The following is a 9,882-nucleotide window of genomic DNA, read 5'->3' as shown; positions in this document are numbered from 1 at the left end:
TGCTGTACCTTAATTTAGAATGCTCTGTTGTTGTTTTGGGTGCCAGTTCACTCAATGCCACCATCAAAGAATAAATGAACTCAGCCAGAGATCTTCTAAGAAAAAAATGATAATAACAGGGAAGATAAATGGAAATGAATTTTTCAGGATTTATATTTGAAATACCTATGATATTCTCATATGTTTAAGTGCTCTAAAAATGCATTTTTGTGTAGGCCCGCTCATGAGCGAATTTTTGGTTACATTTTATCTTTAAAATAATTTCTGAGTATTATGCCATGTTAAAAAAAAAAAAAATTCTGTGGCTGGAAGACGAAGGGTTTTAGTTATGCTTCCTGCTTCTGAAAGAGTGATTTTTTTTCCATGTTTCTTTTTTTTTGGTTTTTGTTTTTGTTATTAAAAGTAAACCCCAGAATGAAGGCTTTAAAAAGGAGACAAATTATTTTCTTCTGTTAGCACCTTCCATAAGTAAATACACATTCAATCCTCTCTCCCCCATTTTTTTTTTTTTTTTTTTTCAGCGAAACCTTTCACCTTTCTGGATATAGGATTATTTTTGTGCTTTCAGTCAATTGGAGAATCATGGAGCAAATATTTATTGAATATTTATTATTAGGTGAACATTGTGTTTAACAACTTAGAAGGAATTTTCAGTGTGGTTAAGCAAAGAGATTACCTTTAAGAAAAGATTTTCCTACACTTTAAGTGTAAAATTTCAGAAACCAAAAAAGGCATTGTGGTATGGAGGAGTCTGAGAAGTTCTCATGGGAAGTATAAGGCAATTGAAATATACTTGGATTTGCCAAATGGAAGTGAAAACTCTAATTGATAGAAGGGACAGGGTGGGGTGCTGGATAGCAGACAAAGGCAGTGACTTTAAAAAAAAGACAGGTTCAGGGACTGGGGAAGACCTGTCGCGACTAGAAAAGATGAGTCTTTCAGGTGAATGTCGAGAAATACTGTTTTACATGAGGTGGACTGGGTTTATAGTACATCTCAGGCTGCAGAGTTTGGTCTTGAGGTAGCTGTAAACAATAAATAATTAAGTTTTTGTTGTTGGATGCTGTCAAGTCTGTTCCAACTCATAGCTATCTTACGTACAACATAATGAAACACTGCCCTGTCCTGTGCCATCCTCACAATGGTTGCTATGTTTGAACCCATAGTTGCAGCCACTGTGTCAGTCCATCTCATTAAGGGTCTTCCTCTTTTGCACTGACTCTCTACTTTATCAAGCATGATGTCCTTCTCCAGGGAATGGTCCCTCCTGATAACCTGTCCAAAATTTGTGACAGGAAGTTTTGCCATCCTTGTTTCTAAGGAGCACTCTGGCTGTTCTTCCAAGACAGACTTATTCGTTCTTCTGGCAGTCCGTGGTATATTCAATATTCTTTGCCAACACCATAATTCAAAGGCATCAGTTCTTCTTTGGGCTTCCTTACTCATAGTCCAGCTTTCACATGCATGTGAAGTGATTGAAAATACTATGGCTTGGATCAGGTGCACCTTAGTCCTCAAAGAGACATCTCTGCTTTTTAACACTTCAAAGAGGTCTTTTGCAACAGATTTGCCCAATGCAATATGTTGTTTGATTTCTTGACTGCTGGTTCCTTGGGTGTTGATTGTTGATCCAAGTAAAATGAAATCCTTGACAACTTCAATCTTTTCTCCATTTATCATGAAGTTGCTTATTGGACCACTTGTGAGAATTCTTGTTTTCTTTATGTTGATGTGTAATCCTTACTGTGGTCTTCGATCTTCATCAGTAAATAAATAAGTAGTGAAATGAAATTATGAACATATGCATTTTTTTTTCAAATAATTAGAACAAATTTTTAAAAGGTAGAGCACTATTTCAAGAAGGCAAGCTTGGATCATGGTTAAAATACCCAATCCAGAGAGAAGGAAGCTGTCATTGTGGGAGTGAGGATAAATGAAAAGTTTAGAATCTGCTGGATCTGAAACGAATGATGTTCTGATTTAGTCTAATTCTAATCATGGAGATAAAAGTAATGGTGTAAAGCAGAAAGAGAGAGCTGACTTTTTCTCAGAATTTGGAAAACAAATTTCCCTTATAGCAAAGAAAGTCTTAGAAATTATGAATATTTAGGCATTGCCTATATAGCAATTATTATGGGCTACTCCCATTGCCATCAAGTTGAATTTCAAATCATAGCAACACTGTAGGACAGAGTAGAACTGCCCCATAGGGTTTCCAAGGCTGTAAATCTTTACTGAAGCAGACCGCCTTACGTTTCTCCTGCGGATCAGCTGGTGGGTTCAAATCACTAACCTTTTGGTTAGCAATCAAGTGCTGAACTAATGCACCACCAGGGCTCCTTGTTATGGGCTAGACATTTTGCTAAATCCTTTGTATTCATCATCTAAATTAAAAACTGAAAGAGAAGTTTTATACTGTTCTGAAATTAATCAAAAATGAATATTTTCTCTTAAAATTGAAAAAAAAAAAAAAGGATACTATCTATTGTTTTAGGATCCCTGGTGGCACAGTAGTTAAAGTGCTTGGCTGCTAAACAAAATGGTTGGTGGTTCAAACCTTTCAGCTGCTCAGTGGGAGAAATATGTGGCAGTCTGCTCCAATAAAGATTACACGCTTGGAAACCCTATGGGGCTGTTCTGTTCTGTCCTATAGGGTAGTCATGAGTTGGAATTGACTTGATGGCAACGGGTTAATGGGTATCTTCTGTTTGCTTTCTGTTTAACTGGTTAATCAGTTGTTTCAACACCATTTATTGTTGAATCCATCCGTTATCTTTGATTTAAAATATTGTTCCTAGCATATACTTATAAACATATAATATTTTACTCCTAAGACAGTTTCTGGACTTTCCATTTATTCCTACGATTTATCTTTTGGTTCCTTTAATAGTACATATGGTTGGTATATTTGGTTATGATTTAATATTTATTAAAATGTATTATTATGATTTCTAAGTCATAAATAGAAAATGTATTGACTTTTTGAGGTATAATACTGGGCCTGGTCAGCTTACACAATTTTCTTAGTAATTGTGATAATTTCTAGTTGATTTTCATAGTAGCAAATCATATCTTCTATAAATAATGACAATTTAATCTCTTCCTTTCCAGAAATGTTAAATGTATTCATTTTGTCTCGCTAGTTTGGCTAGAACTTATAAAATTATATTGAACAGTAAAAGGGTTAGCAGGCATTCTTTTTTTTACATGTAAGAATAGGTACATTTCAAAATTAAGTATGCTGTTGGTTATTGATTTGAGATATACATTATAGTCTTTACACTTTTAAGCAGGGCTGAATTAAGGCATGTCAGGGCCCTAAACACTGATAAAAATGTGGTGCCCCCTCCTCTACTTACTCATGCATTCAAATGGGATATATGAGTTATATATACACAGGTATATATATTCGTGTGTGTGTGTGTGTGTGTGTGTGTGTGTGTGTGTGTGTATCTTAACTCTCCATGATGTAACTTCTTCTTAAATGTGATCATAATATCACATTTGAATGCAAAAGTGGTATATTTTTATTATCTAAATATTCATTTAATTTGTTTTCTCAAGGAATTTTTCAGTTTCCTTATATGTTGTTGTTGTTGTTAGGTGCTATCAGGTCGGTTTCCACTCATAGCAACACTATGTACTACAGAACGAAACACTGCCCGCTTCTGTGCCATACTCACAATCATTGTTATGCTTCAGCCCATTTTTGCAGCCACTGTGCCAATCTATCTCATTGAGGGTCTTCCTCTTTTTCGCTGACCGTCTACTTTACCAAGCATGACATCTTTCTCCAGGGACAGAGCTCTACTGATAACATATCCAAAGTATGTAAGACATAGTCTCATCATCCTTGCTTCTAAGGAGCATTCTGGTTGTACTTCTTCCAACACAGATTTGTCTGTCCTTTTGGAAGTCCATGATATATTCAGTATTCTTCACCACACCACAATTCAAAGGTGTCAACTCTTCTTTGGTCTTCCTTATTCACTGTCCAGCTTTTACACGCATATGAAGTGATTGAAAACACCATGGCTTGGCTGGTACCGGTACAATGACAGATACATTGACCAATGGAACAGAATTGAGAACCCAGATGTAAATCCATCCACCTACGGTCACCTAATCTTCAACAAGGGCTCAAAGTCCAGATGGGGAAAAGACAGTCTTTTTAACAAATGGTGCTGGCAAAACTGGGTGTCCATCTGCAAAAATAGGAAACAGGACCATACTTCACACCATATACAAAAACTAATTCAAAATGGATCAAAGACCTAAATATAAAGCCCCAAACTATAAAGTTCATAGAAAAAAAAATAGGATCAACACCAGAGGCCCTAATACACAGCATTAGCAGTATACAAACTATAACCAAAAACACACAAATGCCAGAAGCTAAGCTAGATAACTAGGATCTTCTAAAAATTAAACACTTAAGCTCATCAAAAAGACTTCACTGAAAGAGTAAAAAGAGAACCTACACACTGGGAAAAAAATTTAGGCCATTACAAATCCAACAAAGGTCTAATTTCTAAAATCTACAAGAAAATCCAACACCTCTACAGGAAAAAGACAAATAATCCAGTTTAAAAAATGGGCAAAGGAAATGAACAGACACTTCGCTAAAGAAGACATTCAAGTAACCAACAGACAAGAAGAAATGCTTGCAATCAGTAGCCATTAGAGAAATGCAATTCAAAACCACAATGAGATGCCATCTTACCCCGGCATTACTGTCATGAATCAAAAATACTGCAAATAGTAAATGTTGGAGAGGCTGTGGGAGATCAGAACTCTTACGCGCCGCTGGTAGGAATGCAAAAGGATACCACCATTTTGGAAAATGATATGACACTTGCTTAGAAAGCTAGAAATAGAAATACCATATGATCCAGCAATCTCACTCCTAGGAATATATCCTAGAGGAATAAGAGTTGTCAGTTGAATAGACATATGCACACCCATGTTCGTTGCAGCATTTTTCACAATAGCAAAATTATGGAAACAACCTAGATGTCCATCAACAGATGAATGGATAAACAAACTGTGGTATATACACACAATGGAGTATTACATAACAATAAAGAACAGTGATGAATCTGCTAAGCATCTTACAACTTGAATGAATCTGGAGGGCATTATGCTGAGTGAAATAAGTCAATCACAAAAGGATAAATATTTTATGAAACCACTACTATAAAAACTCATGAAAATGTTTACACACAAAAAGAAACAATCTTTGATAGTTACTAGGAATGGGAGTTGTGGGGGGGACATTAAATAGACAATAGATAAATGGTAACTTTGATGAAGGGTAAGACTGTACACAATACTGGGGAATCCAGCACAACTGGTACAAGGCAAGGTCATGGAAACTCCATAGACACATCCAAACTCCCTGAGGGACTGAATTGCTAGGATGAGGGCTGAGGGGACCATGGTGTCAGGGAACATCTAGCTTAATTGGCATAACATACTTTATAAAGAAAATATTTTACATTCTACCTTGGTGAGTAGCATCTAAGGTCTTAAGAGCCTGTGAGTGGCCATCTAAGACACTCCACTGGTCTCAACCCTTCGGGAGCAAGGGAGAATGAAGAAAACAAGATAAAAGGGAAAGATTAGTCCAAAGGACTAAAGGACCTCCACCAGACTGAGTCCAGTGCAACTAGATGGTGCCTGGCTACCACCGCTGACTTCTTTGACAGAGATCACAACAGAGGGTCCCAGACAGAACTGGGGAAAATGTAGAACAAAATTCTAACTCACAAAAAATGACCAGACTTGCTGGCCTGACAGAGACGGGAGAAACCCTGAGAGTATGACCCCTGGGCACCCTTTTAGCTAAGTAATGAAGTCACTCCCGAGGTTCACCCTTCAGCCAAAGATTAGACAGGCCCATAAAACAAAATGAAACTAAAGGGGCACAATAGCCCAGGGATAAGGACTAGAAGGCAGTAGGGGAAGGAAAGCTGGTAATAGGGAAACCAAGATGGAGAAGGGAGAGTGTTGACATGTCATGGTGTTGTTAACCAATGTCATAAAATAATATGTGTACTAACTGTTTAATGAGAAACTAGTTTGTTCTGTAAACCTTCTTCTAAAGTACAATCGAAAAAAAAAAAGAAAGAAAGAAAATACTATGGCTTGGGTCAGGTGCACCGTATTCTTCAAGGTGACATCTTTGCTTTTGAACACTTTAAAAAGGTCTTTTGCAGCAGATTTGCCCTATGTAATGCATCTTTTGATTTCTTGACTGCTGCTTCCATGGGTATTGATTGTGGATCCAAGTAAAATGAAATCCTTCACAACTTCAATCTTGTCTCCATTTATCATGATGCTGCTTATTGGTCCAGTCGTGAGGATTTTTATTTTGTTTATGCTGAGGTGTAATACATACTGAAGGTTGTGGTCTTTGATCTTCATGAGTAAGTCCTTCAAGTCCTCTGCACTTTCAGCAAGCAAGGTGTGTCATCTGCATAATGCAGGTTGTTAATGAATCTTCCTCCAAACTTGATGCCCTGTTCTTCTTCATAGGGTTCAGTTTCTTGGATTATTTTCTCAGCATACAGATTGAATAAGTATGGTGAAAGGATACAACCGTGATGCACAACTTTCCTGACTTTAAACCATGCAGTATCCTCCTGTTCTTTTCAAACAATTGCCTCATTATCTATGTACAGGTTCCTCATGAGCAAAATTAAGTGTTCTGGAATTCTCTTTCTTCCCAATCTTATCTATAATTTATTATGATTGACACAATCACATGCCTTTGCATAGTCAATAAAATACAGGTAAACATCTTTCTGGTATTCTCTGCTTTCAGCCAAAATTCATCTGACATCAGCAATGATATCCCCTGTTCCAGGTCTACTTCTGAATCCTGCTTTAATTTCTGGCAGTTCCCTGTCAATGCACTGCTGCAACTGCTTCTGAATGATCTTCAGCAAAATTTTACTTGTGTGTAATACTAATGATATTTTTAGATGATTTCCGTATTCAGCTGGATCACTTTTCTTTGGAATGGGTACAAATATGGATCTCTTCAATCATTTGGCCAGGTAGCTGGCTTCCAAATTACTTTGCATAGATGAGTGTGCACTTCCAACACTGCATCCATTTGTTGAAACATCTCAGTTGATATTCCGTCAATTCTTGGAACCTTGTTTTTCACCAGTGCCTTCAGTGCAGCTTGGACTTCTTCCTTCAGTACCATCAGTTCCTCATCATATACTACCTCCTTAAACGGTTGAACAGGGACCAATTCTTTTTTGTTTAGTGACTCTGTGTATTCCTTCCATCTTCTTTCGATGCTTCCTGTGTCGTTTAATATTTTCCCCATAGAAACATTCACTATTGCAACTGGAGGCTTTAATTTTTTCTTCAGTTCTTTCAGCTTGAGAAATGCTGAGGTGTTCTTCCCTTTTGGTTTTCTATCTCCAGGTCTTTGCATATGTCATTATAATACTTTACTTTGTCTTCTCTAGCTGCCCTTTGAAATCTTCTGTTCAGTTCTTTTACTTCATCATTTCTTCCTTTTGCTTTAGCTACTCAACGTTCAAAAGCAAGTTTCAGGACTTCTGCCAAAATGGTGCTCTAGACAGAAACACCACACTGTCCCTCCACTACAAAGATCCGAAAAACTAAGCCAAACAGAGAAAACAACAATTCTGAAACCCTAAAACATCAAATGAAGAGATAAAGAACTCAACCAAGCACCAAACGGAGTGAGAAAACTGACAGAGAACGGAGAGCAAGGAGAGATTCATGCAGAGGTCCCCTATCAGCTAATGCAGCGTGGATCCGCCATCTTGGACTCCTATCGGAGACCAGCAAACAGGCGGTATGAGAAAGCAGCTCATGGAGCTTCCAGCGGGAGACAAAACAACCGGTAATTTGAGAAATACGCTCTCCCAGCCCCCACCCTTCTTCACCCCGACTCAGCCTCCTTTGCTTCCTATGGCCACAATCTCCTGTCTGGGAAGCACCGGCTGATTGGACTCCACCCACCCGAATGGGCCGGCTCTCTGAGTGCTATTTGTTGGCTTCTGGTGTTGTTTTTTTCCACTTCTTTTGATTTCTTCCTTACCTCTCACCACCTCACCCTCCTTTCACTCAAATACCTGGCTTCGTGGACCATCTTTGCTTCTTCCTGAGGGGCTGCAGAGCTCTGTTCCAGTGTGAAACTGCTTCCTGGTCTGGGTTGCTGTGCTGATGGGATCTTGGGGCTTTTGTTCGTTTGTTTTCAATTGTTTGTTTTCTTTTCCTTTTCTTGAGTTGGGAGCCTGTTCTGGCCAGGCTGTGCTGTTTGGCTTGGAACCTACCCTCTCAGCTTGCACAGACATGCAGAGGGATCCCTGAGAGCATTTCTCCTTTCATTGTTTTTTTTTTTTTTTTCTGTTTTTATTGGGGCTTTTCTTGTTCTTTTTTTTTTAAATTTGTTCTGTTTTCTTTTCCCATTTTTCCCTTTTTGTCTTTCTTCTTTACTCAGTTTCTCGTCTCTCTATATCATCCTTCTCTTTCTGTTCCCTGAATATCTGGCATTGTATACCTCTATGCCTTCTACCCAGGCTGTACTGCAACACCTGAGAACAACTTCCCCAAACCTCATAGCCACACCGGTGGGATCCCTGGGAACTTTGCTATTCTTTTCCCTTTCAGATTTTTATTTATTCATTCTTTTCTTTTTTTCTTCCTCTTCCCCTTTTTGTTTTTCTCCATTTCATAGTCTCTCATCTCTCCACTCCAATGGCAAGCTCCCCTAACATTCTTTTTTGTCTGTAAGTTTTTGGCTCTTGTTCCTCTCTCCTCTCTCCGATATATATCTTAGCTCCACACATAACAATATCCCCGCTACATCATGCTTACCTGCACTGTGCGCTTAACATCACACCACCAAGCAGCACAGGCACGGCCTACTGGAAGCTGCCCCACACTGATTACTGACCCCCCCTGGTGGCTGTAGTAAGTACCACAAACAACCTGTCCCAGTAACTCCTCTTCAGCTAGACATGCCCTGCTGTACCATATCTGAGTGACTGACTCTGCCAATTGGAAAAGTACTGTGCCCACAGACAAGCAAACGACAAAGAACACACAGCCCGCCTGCTCAGACATAGCCAAATTAAAGAAAAAGAGATGAAACAAACAAATCTACAGTCAGTAAACGAGAAAAATAACTACTGAATGCCCCGAAGACAGCAGACAATATCAAAACAATTACAAAAACAGGACAGGATGGTTCCAGTAGACGTCCAAAATAAAACACCAGATGACTTTCCACTGGGAGAAAAGGCACTAGAACTACCTGATAAGGAATTCAAATCTCTAATACTCAGAATTCTCCAAGAGCTGAAGCAAAAAGCAGGCAAAAATGAGGAAAAAATAGACAAATTCACAGAAAATACAGACAAAAAATTGGAAGAATTCAGAAAAATAATGCAGGAACAAAATGCCAAAATACATTCACAACTAGAAATTATACAAAGACAACAATTAGCAATCCAAAAGATAAACAACAAGATTTCAGAAATGGTTGGTGTCATAAAAGTGCTGAGAAGCAGATTTGAAATGGTGGAAGACAGGATCACTGGAATTGAAGAAAAACACTTGGATACAACTCTGAGGAAAACTCAGAAAAAAGAACAAAGAAAAATGAAGAGACCCTCAGAGTTAAGTGGGATACAATCAAAAGCCAAAATTTTCAAGTGATTGGAGTTCCAGAATGGGGGAGAAAACAGAACACACAGAGAGGATCACTGAAGAACTGCTGACAGAAAACTTCCCCAGTATCATGAAAGATGAAAAGCTGGCCATCCAAGAAGCTCAACGAACCCCATATAGGATAGACCCCAAAAGAAAATCAACAACGCATATCATAAT

Source organism: Trichechus manatus, unplaced genomic scaffold, assembly GCF_000243295.1.
Source record: "Trichechus manatus latirostris isolate Lorelei unplaced genomic scaffold, TriManLat1.0 scaffold00135, whole genome shotgun sequence".
Lineage (NCBI taxonomy): Eukaryota > Metazoa > Chordata > Mammalia > Sirenia > Trichechidae > Trichechus > Trichechus manatus.
The sequence above is the reverse complement of the archived record's forward strand: the minus strand, read 5'-3'. Positions refer to the sequence as shown.